The sequence below is a fragment of the Carassius carassius genome, chromosome 1, assembly GCF_963082965.1.
Source record: "Carassius carassius chromosome 1, fCarCar2.1, whole genome shotgun sequence".
NCBI lineage: Eukaryota > Metazoa > Chordata > Actinopteri > Cypriniformes > Cyprinidae > Carassius > Carassius carassius.
Window position 1 is genome coordinate 17637150 of NC_081755.1, and position 12009 is coordinate 17649158.

At 39.9% G+C, this 12009-nt stretch overlaps 1 pseudogene; it reads left to right on the forward strand.

The window, feature by feature from the left end:
* Positions 1-12009, forward strand: part of LOC132140589 (NACHT, LRR and PYD domains-containing protein 3-like) — a 59735-nt pseudogene that overhangs the window by 14911 nt on the left and 32815 nt on the right.

Here is a 12009-nt window from a genome sequence, read left to right on the forward strand (position 1 = left end):
AATAAATAAGAAAAATAAAAAAAAGATTTAACTATGTATGCCAATTACTGAACATTCTGAGATTGGTAAAAATGCAGCATTTACAATGAATTACAATGAAAATACGTGCTGATAGCCATTTGTAGAGATGGTAATCATATAAATGCGCCATAAAGTCAATAAATCACACTCTATTCATATAGATGGTGTTCACATTGATAGCCTAATATAAGGTAATCATGCAGATACAGGCACATTCAACATTAAACACACTCACACACATATAACAAATGTTGAAAAATAAAAAAATAAAGAAAAAGGCGATCGATAAGTTTCGCCTCCATCATATGACAGGTGTGTCAGAGCGAGTCACGAGCCGTCACGAAAGAGCAATAGAATTCAAATAAACAACCTTCCGCCTATCTTTTACTTTTTTTTGGTGGATCATCTCATTCTGTTTGTGACACTGTATGTTACAAAATCATGCCGTTTTTTTACTACCAAGAAGCAGTTTCTGAGCGTGAGTTATTCCATAACGGACACAAACAATTCTGTCCCTGAAGAACCGAAACGTAAACAAAGGAATTATCATCCATATTACAACGTAATTGTTTGTTGGACTTAACGTGCTCCATGAGATTTCGTTCAGTGGACCCTTACCTTTTTAACTAAAGAGGGATTTACAGCTGTGGATTTGTTTATGACTCGTTATTACGATGAATCTGGTATGTACTGCATTTTCATTCTTCATGTTTTAATGTGTACTGCTTACACAAATTTAGCTGATACATTCTTTATATGCTTTCCATTGAAAAACATTGATCTGTCATCAATGCTTGAGGCTTAGATCTTTATAATGATATATAGTTTGATAAGATTAAATTTGTCCTGTTTCATTTAATCTATTTGTAAATATTGATAAGTGCAAACAAGGGGAGTTCAGGACGCCTGGGTCGGGGTGCAGATTAACAGGTTATGTAGCACTTTAAACAAAAAAGCTTGTGTCAAAGCAACTGAACAACATTAATTAGGAAAACAGTGTGTAAATAATGCAAAATGACAGTTCATCAATTGAATTCAGTTATGTCATCATTCAGCTCAGTTAACCAAGATGGCGGCGCGTCCACATGCAGCGGCTTCTCTCTGTCCCGACAGAACGGTGTTTTCGTGTTTTTTGTCTTGTGAGTCGCAGTGTTTTTGTATGTTGTCGTCGCGTGTACCTGTCTGTAAGCGCAAATACAGTCACGAGTTTCTGCTCGATGTCGGCAGAACCGCATTTTTACAGTTAAACTCCGCGCACGCGGAACAGCTGCAGGATCTCGGTCTGCTACGGAGGCCTTCACCATCACCGACCCCCACTACTGCATCTCGCTCACAGTGGAGGCGCCACAAGCGGCGTGAGAGGAAGCAAAAGAGGGGTAAGCGCGGAGGTATCCGGGATAACCCACACAAGCCATCTTTCACCACTATCGTACTGGCTAACGTAAGCTCGTTGGACAATAAACTGGACTACATTCGATTACTACACTCAATTCAGAGGACTGTAAAAGACTGTTGTGTTTTTGTGTTCATGGAAACATGGTTCAGCAAAAGCGTTCCAGACTGCGCTATTCAGCTCGACCAGCTGACGTGCTATCGAGCGGACAGAGCTCTCGTCGCAGGAGGAAAAACCTGCGGCGGCGGGCTTTGTGTTTACATCAATGACGGGTGGTGCTGCGATACTGTTGTGATCTGCAAACACTGCTCACCTCTGGTGGAGTTTATGATTATCAAGTGCCGGCCGTTCTATCTGCCGAGGGAATATACTGCTATACTGCTCATTTCGGTGTACATTCCCCCGTTCAACATTATCAGCAACAGGAACGACGCACTAAATGCTTTTCTCATTATAGCTGGGGATTTCAACCATGCTGACCTAAAGAATGTGTTTCCAAAAATACACCAGCACATCAACTTTCCAACACGAGGTAATAACATTTTGGACTTTGTTTACAACACACAGAGAGGAGCTTACAAAGCCCTCCCCCTCCCCCACCTCGGAGCCTCAGACCACATCACTGTTATACTAATGCCTGCATACAGACCGCTCATTAGAGTCGCCAAACCAGTTTACAAACAGATTAAAGTGTGGCCAGAAGGATCATCAGAGGTTCTTCAAAACTTCTTCAACACAACTGACTGGGACATGTTTAAACAGGCTGCCACATGCAATTACACCACTGACCTCCAGGAGTACTCAGAGACTGTCACTGCCTTCATCAACAAGTGTATTGATGATGTAACGGTCACAAAAACCATCACTGTCCGGGCCAACCAGAAGCCATGGATGACAGGGGAGGTCTACAGACTCCTGAAGACACGGAACGCTGCCTTCAGAGCTGGAGATGAGGTGGGCCTGAGAACAGCTAGGGCCAACCTGTCCCGTAGCATCAGAGAGGCTAAGAGACAGCACTCCATGAGGATAGCTCATCAATTCAGCGACAGCAGAGACACTAGGAACCTGTGGCAGGGGATACAGACCATTACGGACTACAAGCCCCCACCACGGACCTGTGACAACAACATCTCTCTGCTGAACGAGCTGAACACCTTCTTCGCTCGCATTGAGCAACAAAACAGCACCACTGCACAGAAGACTCCACCTCCTCCCGGCGACCAGGTGATGACGCTGACCTCAGACAGTGTGAGGAGATCCTTCAGCAGGATCAATTCACGCAGAGCTACGGGTCCTGACAACATCCCTAGGTGTGTACTGAAAGACTGTGCAGCAGAACTCACTGATGTCTTCACAGACATTTTCAACATCTCACTGAGTCAGGCTGTTGTTCCCACATGCTTCAAAACTACAACCATCATTCCAGTTCCGAAGAAGCCATCTCCATCCTGCTTCAATGACTACACGTCCTGTTGCACTTACCCCCATCCTCATGAAGTGCTTTGAACGGCTAGTCATGCACCACATCAAGTCTGCCCTCCCCCCCTCCCTGGACCCCTTCCAGTTTGCATATCGGTCCAACCGGTCGACCGATGATCCCATCGCCACTGCCGTCCACTCAGCACTCACCCATCTGGACAAAAAGGACTCATATGTCAGAATGCTGTTCATAGACTTCAGTTCAGCATTCAACACAATCATCCCTCAACAGCTCATCTACAAACTGATTCAGCTGGGGCTCAACACTTCGCTGTGCAACTGGCTGTTGGACTTTCTGACTGGAAGACCTCAGGCTGTACAGGTCGGCAGCAACACATCCAGCATCATCACACTGAACACTGGGGCCCCCCAAGGATGTGTGCTGAGCCCCCTCCTCTTCACCCTGCTGACCCATGACTGCACACCATCACACAACTCCAACCTCTTTATTAAGTTTGCAGATGACACGACTGTGGTGGGTCTCATTAGCAACAAAGATGAGACAAACTACAAGAGTGAGGTGAGCCGTCTGGCCAAGTGGTGCCGTGACAACAATCTGTCTCTGAACGTGGAGAAGACAAAGGAGATTGTTGTAGACTTCAGGAGAGCACACACTCAGAACGTTCCTCTGACCATCAATGGTGCGACTGTGGAGAGAGTGAGCAGCACCAAGTTCCTGGGTGTGCACATCACAGAGGTCCTCTCCTGGACTGAAAACACCGCAGCACTGGCCAAGAAATCTCAACAGCGTCTCTACTTCCTCCGCAAACTGAGGAGAGCCAGAGCCCCGGCCCCCATCATGTACACCTTCTACAGAGGCACCATCGAGAGCATCCTGACGAGCTGCATCACTGTGTGGTACGGCGCCTGCAACGCGTCCTGCCGAAAGACTCTGCAACGCATAGTGAGAGCAGCTGAGAAGATCATTGGTGTCTCTCTCCCCTCCCTCCAGGACATTTATGGAACATATCTCACCTGAAGGACAGCTTCATCCATCAGGCTGTCAGGAAGCTGAACTCCCTCCCGAACTTACCCCCCCCCCCCCCCCCCTTCTGCCCACTGAACTATGACCCCCCCCCCCCCCCCCCCCCACAAACACACTAATTATATGATGGCATGCACAAGTCACTTTGTGCAGCATTGGTCTGCTCACTACCTCATTCGGCATGGAACTGACATCATTCCACTACCTCATCAGTCTGTTAAATAAAATAACTGCTCGAGCCCTTTGTCACTTGTCACTTTACTCAGACTTAAGGTATTTTTTAATAAGTGATTTTTTTGCACTTTTATCTGCACTGTTGTTCACTTCATTGATTTGCACTATATCTGTCATTTGCCTTGCGCTGCTTTATTTACCTTTATTTTTAATTTTATTATATGCCTTTTTGTTTTTACATTCCCTTATTGTATAGTTGTATCTACATTTTATATTTGATCTAGATTTTTTAGGCTTTAATGTTAATGTTATCTGTATGCATAATTATATCTGTATAATTTCGATTCTCTGTATGTATGTACTGTACATGTGGAAATTGACAATAAAGCAGACTTGAACAGTTCAGTTTAAATAGTATCTGTGCAATAATTTGCAATCAAGTCAGCGATATTGCTGTAAATGATGTGTCCCCAACTAAGCAAGCCAGAGGCGGCAGCAGCAAGGAACCAAAACTCCATCGGTGACAGAACTGTCTAATATAACACCCAGATTTTTTAAAATGAAAATGTGAAATCCCAAGTTTACAGCAAAACGTAAAATTGCATAAACACGAACAACCAACAATCACTTAATTAACCCTGGCATTGAGTTCCTCTATGAGGTTAAAATTATATTACAAACACCAGTTCAGCTCAGTCTGGAGGTATGTTACTTGTTGTCGTCAAAAAGGGGTTTCCTGAGTTTGCTGATTGGCTGGAAGTTCAGTGGTCATTGAAGTGATGTCTTGGGAAGCCCGTGGTTGGGCGTTGGCTGATGATGTGGAGTTGTGGGCTGGTTGAAGTTTCAGATGGGCACTCGAGGCCAGACTCAGAGACACACCGTTACAAAACTTTACTTAGAACACAAAACTCTCAACGGAAAAGAAAAAGTAAAGTAAAAGAATAGAAATAAGTTTCACCAGACTAGGTGGTGTTTTGGCTAAGTAGCAGCAGGCGTGCATGCTGAAGCACGCTGGAACAGCGCTCAAAGAACGCTAAAAGTGATGACTAAAAGCAAAAGCTAAGAGCAGGTATGACTAAAAGCAAATGCTAAAAAGCAAAAGCTAAAAGCAAAATTTTATGATGTCCTGAGTATTTAAACTGGCCTTTCGGCCACACCTCAAATTTTGTCTTGACCAATTAGATATTGTCCTTGCTTGAGGTGTTGTGATGTTTGTCCTTCCCATCCATAAATCATATTTTATCTTATCAATCACGTGATTCAAATTTTCCAGCTCTTGCAGGGTATAATTTTGGATTGGAATAATTGTTTATTTATATGTATTTATTTATATGTATTTGTCCAACTCAGTTCATTGTTCAACGGCTGTGAGACCCGGCTCTGTGCATGTGAGCTGTATGGAAAGATTACAACTTGCAGGTGCTGAATTATTCCCTTTTTAAGTTTTTGAGGTATATTTGTTATTTCAAACACAAGAAGATTCACAAGAGAATTTGGTGTTTGCACATCTGAGACACGGCTCTCTGTTCTCTGCAGTTCCCAGTTGATTCTTTCACTTGAATGCTTTCTTGAAAGGTTACAAGGCCAAGGCTTAAAAATGTGTAAATGATAAACTTTCTTGATGCAGTGCGATCTAAGGATTTTAAACTCTACTCTGAACCACACAGGCAGCCAATTTAGGGAAATAAACACAGTAGTAATAGGAGTACATTTTCGGAGGCCCATTTAGAGTCTTGTTGATGCATTTTGAACCAACTGGAGATGAGCCAAAGTACTGGCATTCATTCCACAGTACAGTGAGTTACAGTAGTCAAAACGTCCTGAATGGAAGCTGGAGATGAAAGAGTCCATTTTTAACCACTGAGTTTACTTGTTTATCAAGTTTCAACTCTTTGTCAAGCAAGATGCATGTTTTTGCAATAGGTTTTGGCTTAAGATGTGTAAGATAAATAAGGGAATTCAGATCAATATAACTCAAAGGGGATTGAATTACAGTAAATAAGAACCGAATTAGTATGCTAATTATTCAGAATTAATATTAACACTTTATCAACTATTCGACCACCGTTAAGTTGAGGTTAGGGTATTTTATTAATTCTGGACAAAATATTATCCCGTGGCCTACGGTAATAATATCATGAAATTATGATAACTGATTAGGAACAATCTAACAGAATCTACAGTTTAAGGCAGTAACTTGTAAGCACACAGCACAAGACACTGGTATGTAAAATCAAACAAGGCTTTATTGAACTACTCTAATACACACAAACTAAACTAACGAAAACACACAAACAAAAATTCAAACAGTGACAGAGAAAAGTGATGTTATTAACGGAGGGTTAATGGAGTCCCAAGTGTCTAGTGTTATACACTATTTCTTGACCGCAACCTGAGATAATCAATCTACTAGCATTTTAATCTTAGTTCGTTTTCTTAATAAGATTTGCACCAGTTTCAGCCAGAATTAGGAGATATTGTGTACTTGCGTTTGGATGCTCCTGTGGGCGCGTGTTGCTGGAAGTTGCTGGAGAGGCAATCTCTGGCGCTGATTGGCTGGTAGTCGGTCGATGACGCGTTCTGAGGGACAGAAATCGATGGTGAGTGGTTGGTTGGCTTTGCCGGGTGGCGCTTCGTTCGCGAGACTTCCTGGATTGCAGGTTGCTATGCAACAGAGTTTCTCTGAGAGGGTTTTTCTTTAACGAAGTTCAACGAAGGATCTTACGGAAGAGTTGATGAGTTTTGAGTGAGCTCTTGGTGGTTTGAAGAGTACACGCTGGATGATGGAAAGGTCATCACAAACCATAGGCAAGAGCCCAAGTCACTGCAAGCAGGGCAAAAAGCAAAGGCAAAAAGCCTGTAATTGGGTTATAAGCTTGTCCATCTGACCCTTCCTTCTTAGTACGAAAGCCTATCATATATTGTCTTGGGCGGGACCTACGCCCCGTTCTCCGGTTCTTGCATGTACGTAATAAGCGTAATGTCCACGTGATCGCGTGTGTCCAAACTCCTGAGAATTTAGTTTTAACGCTTTAATAAGCAAACTTAATAGTTTAAATATGGTGCATCCTACACAGATCTACTTTATTTCAAAATTCTAAAAATCATTTACCAATCAAGTAGGTACCAAAATACATATACTTCCCATAGTTGAGGTGGAAGTAAATAAGGATTTAGCCGTGATAAGTGTTTAACACACAAAATTAACTTGAGTAATATAAAGCATGCATAATACAGAGAATACACATGTATGAGGCAACTTCTGGTGATTAGTTCCTGATAAGACTGGGAATTTATGCATTGGGGTCACCACAGGGGTTCTTGGCCATTTGGTCTTAAGTTTGGGGAACAAAGAGAAATCTTTTCCTGCTGTCCTGGCATCGCTGGTATGAGATTAGACAGCCACGAGAAGGGAAAGGGGGGTGACATCTCCTTTAGCCATCTTGGCACCATGACTGTGTTTTATGACGCACTAATGGTTCGATGGGGAATCGTTCTGAACTGTGGAATGCGGTGTTGGGTTATTTTAATGAAATGGACTGTTCAAGGATAATCCTACAGATTCGTTCACTTGTGGGAATGCCAGTAGGAACGCCAAAGAATACACTTTTTGTTTTCTTTTCATTGAGATTGAGATTGATGACATCCAGACATCCGAGAGCACAGAGAGAGCCTAGGAAGCAGTTGGGAGTTTAGGGACTACAATCCCTTGTTTACAATCCCTGCCAGTACCAAGACAAATTCAGATGCTGATGTATACATTGCATGTCAGAGAGCTGGAGTTGTCACAGATACATCTTCGCCATACATATGTACTTTTAAATAACATTAACCTTATTTCAGAAAATACAATTTATAACAACATTCACACTGACTTTATATTGTAATTATACACACCTCTGCAACAGCTTTGTGGTTTTATCAATGGTATATATAAGGCCAAAATTATTTTGAAAAGTTTTTGTCCATTATGTTTAAATATTATTAAAATACTGAGACAAAATAACCACATATCGCACACACACACACATATAACATAAATTTTATGTATTTATTATTTTTAAATGTATTTAAAAATAATAAATACTTGAAATTTTTTATGTAGTTAAATTATTTTTATTATTTTTTAAACTCTCCTGAAATGCACACTCAATGAAGAGGACGGTCATTAATGTACAAAAATGTATGGGGTAATTGTTGATGAACCTAGCTGGATGCTAAAAATATGCTGTAGAGTCTGAGTGGCAAGGAAGACAGAGCTCAGTCTTTGCCAGTCTAGACATTATAACCAAAGTCCTCTCTTCTTTTTTTCAGATTGGCAGACTGCAATCTTACTGATCCACATTGTGAAATTGTGTCTTCAGCTCTACAATCATCAAACTCCCTGAGAGAGCTAGACCTGAGTCATAATGACCTACAAGATTCAGGAGTGAAGCTGCTCTGTGCTGGGCTGAAGAGTCCAAACTGTCAACTCAACATATTGAGGTACTTAACGATCTGTTTAAAATAACAGCAGACAAGCACACAGTTGTTGTGTACAGTTCCACCCTCACTAATATAAGGCTGTGTTTTACATGTGACTAAATTATTGAAGTTCCTAAATGCAAAATATACTGTAAAGTATAAATGCTTAGTGTGGTGCCTGATCGGCGGCAACATTTGAAGGAACAGGGTGTTTCTGACTCATAGTTACAGTTTTATTTCTAAGAAATGTGTGTTTTATATAAGTGTTGTTCAAACGAGGCTTTGATTCTCTAAAATTGCCAAAGACAATCTAGAGCCTTAATGTTGGAAAGACACATTAATCCTTTTAGCAACTAGGCGCCTTGTAGCAATTCTGTGTCATCGTGAAAAAAGTGAAGTGAAGTGAAAGTGAAGTGACATTCAGCCAAGTATGGTTACCCATACTCAGAATTTGTGCTCTGCATTTAACCCATCCGAAATGCACACACACAGAGCAGTGAACACACACACACACACTGTGAGCACACACCCGGAGCAGTGGGCAGCCATTTATGCTGCGGCGCCCGGGGAGCAGTTGGGGGTTCGATGCCTTGCTCAAGGGCACCTAAGTCGTGGTATTGAAGGTGGAGAGAGAACTGTACATGCACTCCCCCAACCCACAATTCCTGCCGGCCCGGGACTCGAACTCACAACCTTTCGATTGGGAGTCCGACTCTCTAACCATTAGGCCACGACTTCCCCAAAGATACAGATCCAGTACTAGGTAGCATGTGCACTGTAGTGATGGTAGTTATTGCTTGACAGATTTACTAATACAGCAGAAGAACAAGCAAGTCTGTTTACAGAAAACAAATTTTAATGTGAAAACTGAACATTTTATCTTCACTGCATTACCTAGCTGTTTCACATTTTCTTGTATATCACAATATTACAATAAATTGCAAAAAAATATTGTTATTGTCACAATCATGAACTTTCTGTTCCTTTTGTGTTACCCTACTTTGGTCATGTTCCGTTTCTCATTTTGTTAATTGATTAATCCCCACCGGTTTCCATTCTCCTGATTACTTTCCTTTTGTTTAAAAACCCTGCCTGTTTAGTTCCTCCTTGTCCGATTGATGTATTAATGTTATATCATATGTTTGATGACTTGTGTTGGATGTGCCTTATTCTCCCGTGAGCATTATAATTACTCTTTTGATATATATCTTCTTCATCGTGCGCATTACTCTACACACCAGCACTCATGTGACAGTTATACTATACCAGGTATAATTACAGTTTTTTTTCTTGTAGCAAAAAATGTTAAATGTTAACGTAAAAACAATACAACTTTACTTTGTAAGTTATTAGGCCCAATAATGCAGTTACAACTTTTGGTTTAATAAACATTAACTAAGAAATTAACTGACACTAATAAATATTTTTAGTTGTCAGTTTATGTTAACCCTCTGGCGTTTACGCGGGATGAGGCATTTTCTCCTGATATCCCTGAAAAGAACTTAAATTACACTTTTAGTTTTGTTCGCACAAATAAGTGCAATACATTAATAGAATCTGTAAAGGGTCTACTTTTATTTGTATACAGACAAAAAACGGAAAAAATATTCTCAGCTCTTTTCCACATGTATAATAATAATGACACGAATAACAATAAATGTTTTTTTTTTTGTAGAAAATCAGTGTGTGACTGGAACAATGATGCTAAAAAGTCCGCTTTTATTGTTCCTAATAAACTGTTTAACTGCACTCGCAAATGAATATTGAATTATTTTGTGGGATAAATAAATATATTTTAAATAAACTACAAACTTAAAAATATGAATAAAAATTATTTTGTCCTCACATTCTTTCTTGTAACTCTTCCCTCTCAGACACAAGCCTGACTGAACGGCTCATTATGCAGCTCATTATGTGGGCCTTTGTCTTCTCAGGTGTAAATCACAACACAATGCACGATAGTTCACGCCCTCTCGCATAGACCCTTTCTACACAAAAGTGTCTTAGAAAATTGAAATCATTATGTTGTTTTCTGTGAGTGAGCAAACAAGATGATTTTCACATAATTTAGAAAGAATAATTCCAGGCTACAAGATCCAGTTCTCAAAAGTCCCGGGAACCAATGTTCTGTATGTGTTTTATGGCCTTATTCAAGTGATTTGCAATTTTAAGTTTTTCACTAACCATTCATAAACATTATTTTCTCAAAAACACAATCATGTACATGCATGCTGCTCATATTATTAGAGCCCTTTTTCGACAAAATGACAAAACTTCTCCAGGCCCCAAAAATACCCTTAGACCTCAGAGGGTTAAACTATTTTGTAACTAATGTTAACCCTCTGAGTTCTAAGGGGGTTTTGGGGGTCTGGAGAAGTTTTGACATGCCCTTACTTCTGTGCTTTTTCAGTTGCTTATAAACATATACATGGCTAAAGTATGTATGTACGTTTATGTGTGGTTAGTGAAAAACTACAATTTTGAAGTCACTGAAATACGGTCATAAAACACATACAGAACATTTGTTCACAAGACTGTCAAACATGGACCTTGTAGCCTAGATTTTTTGCTTCAAAATGATGTGAACATTTTCTTGTTTACTCGCTCACAGAAAACAATAGATTGATTTACAATTTATAAGACACCTTTTATTTCGAAAGGGCATATGTGAGTAGGCATGATAGACCATAAATATTACTGAGAAGATAAAGGCCCACATAATGAGATGCATCATGTGCCTTTCAGTCAAGTGTGTGATTGAGAGGGAAGAGTTACAAGAAAGAATGTGAGGAAAAAATAAATGTATATATTTTTATGTTTGTAGATTGTTTAGAATATTCTAATTATCCCACAAAATAACTTGAGATTCACTTGCAAGTGCAGATAAACACTGTATTAGGAACAATCAAAGAATTTCAAAGCAGAATGTTTAGCATAATTACTCCAGTCACACAATCCTTCAGAAATCCTTCTAATATTCTGATTTTCTAATAAAAAAGCACCTATTATTATTATTATTAATGTTGAAAAGAGCTGATAATATTTTTTCAGGGTTTTTTGATTAATTGAAAGAACAGCATCATTTGTAACATGGTTATTGTATTTATCATCACGTTTGTGCTTTATATACTGACTCCAAGCTCTTGAATGGCATAGTGTATGTCATTACACTTAAGAATGGAGTAATGATGCTGAAACTTTAGCTTTGAACACAGGAATAAATTAAATTTTAATTTATATTCATATAGAAAGCAGTTATTTTAAATAATAAAAATATTTTAGTTGAAATATATAAATGTACATTACATGCATAGTATTTCCAAAGTGTATAATGTTTATATGCTGTGAAGGACATTCTTTTTAAGAGACTCATGGGAGTTTGTGCCTCGCATGGTCTTAGATGTGTTCCAGATTCCTGAATGGGCTTCTTATTTGCATTGGCTCACTTTGCATAAGGTTATTTTGCAATGTTATGTTCACATCTGAAGTTAAA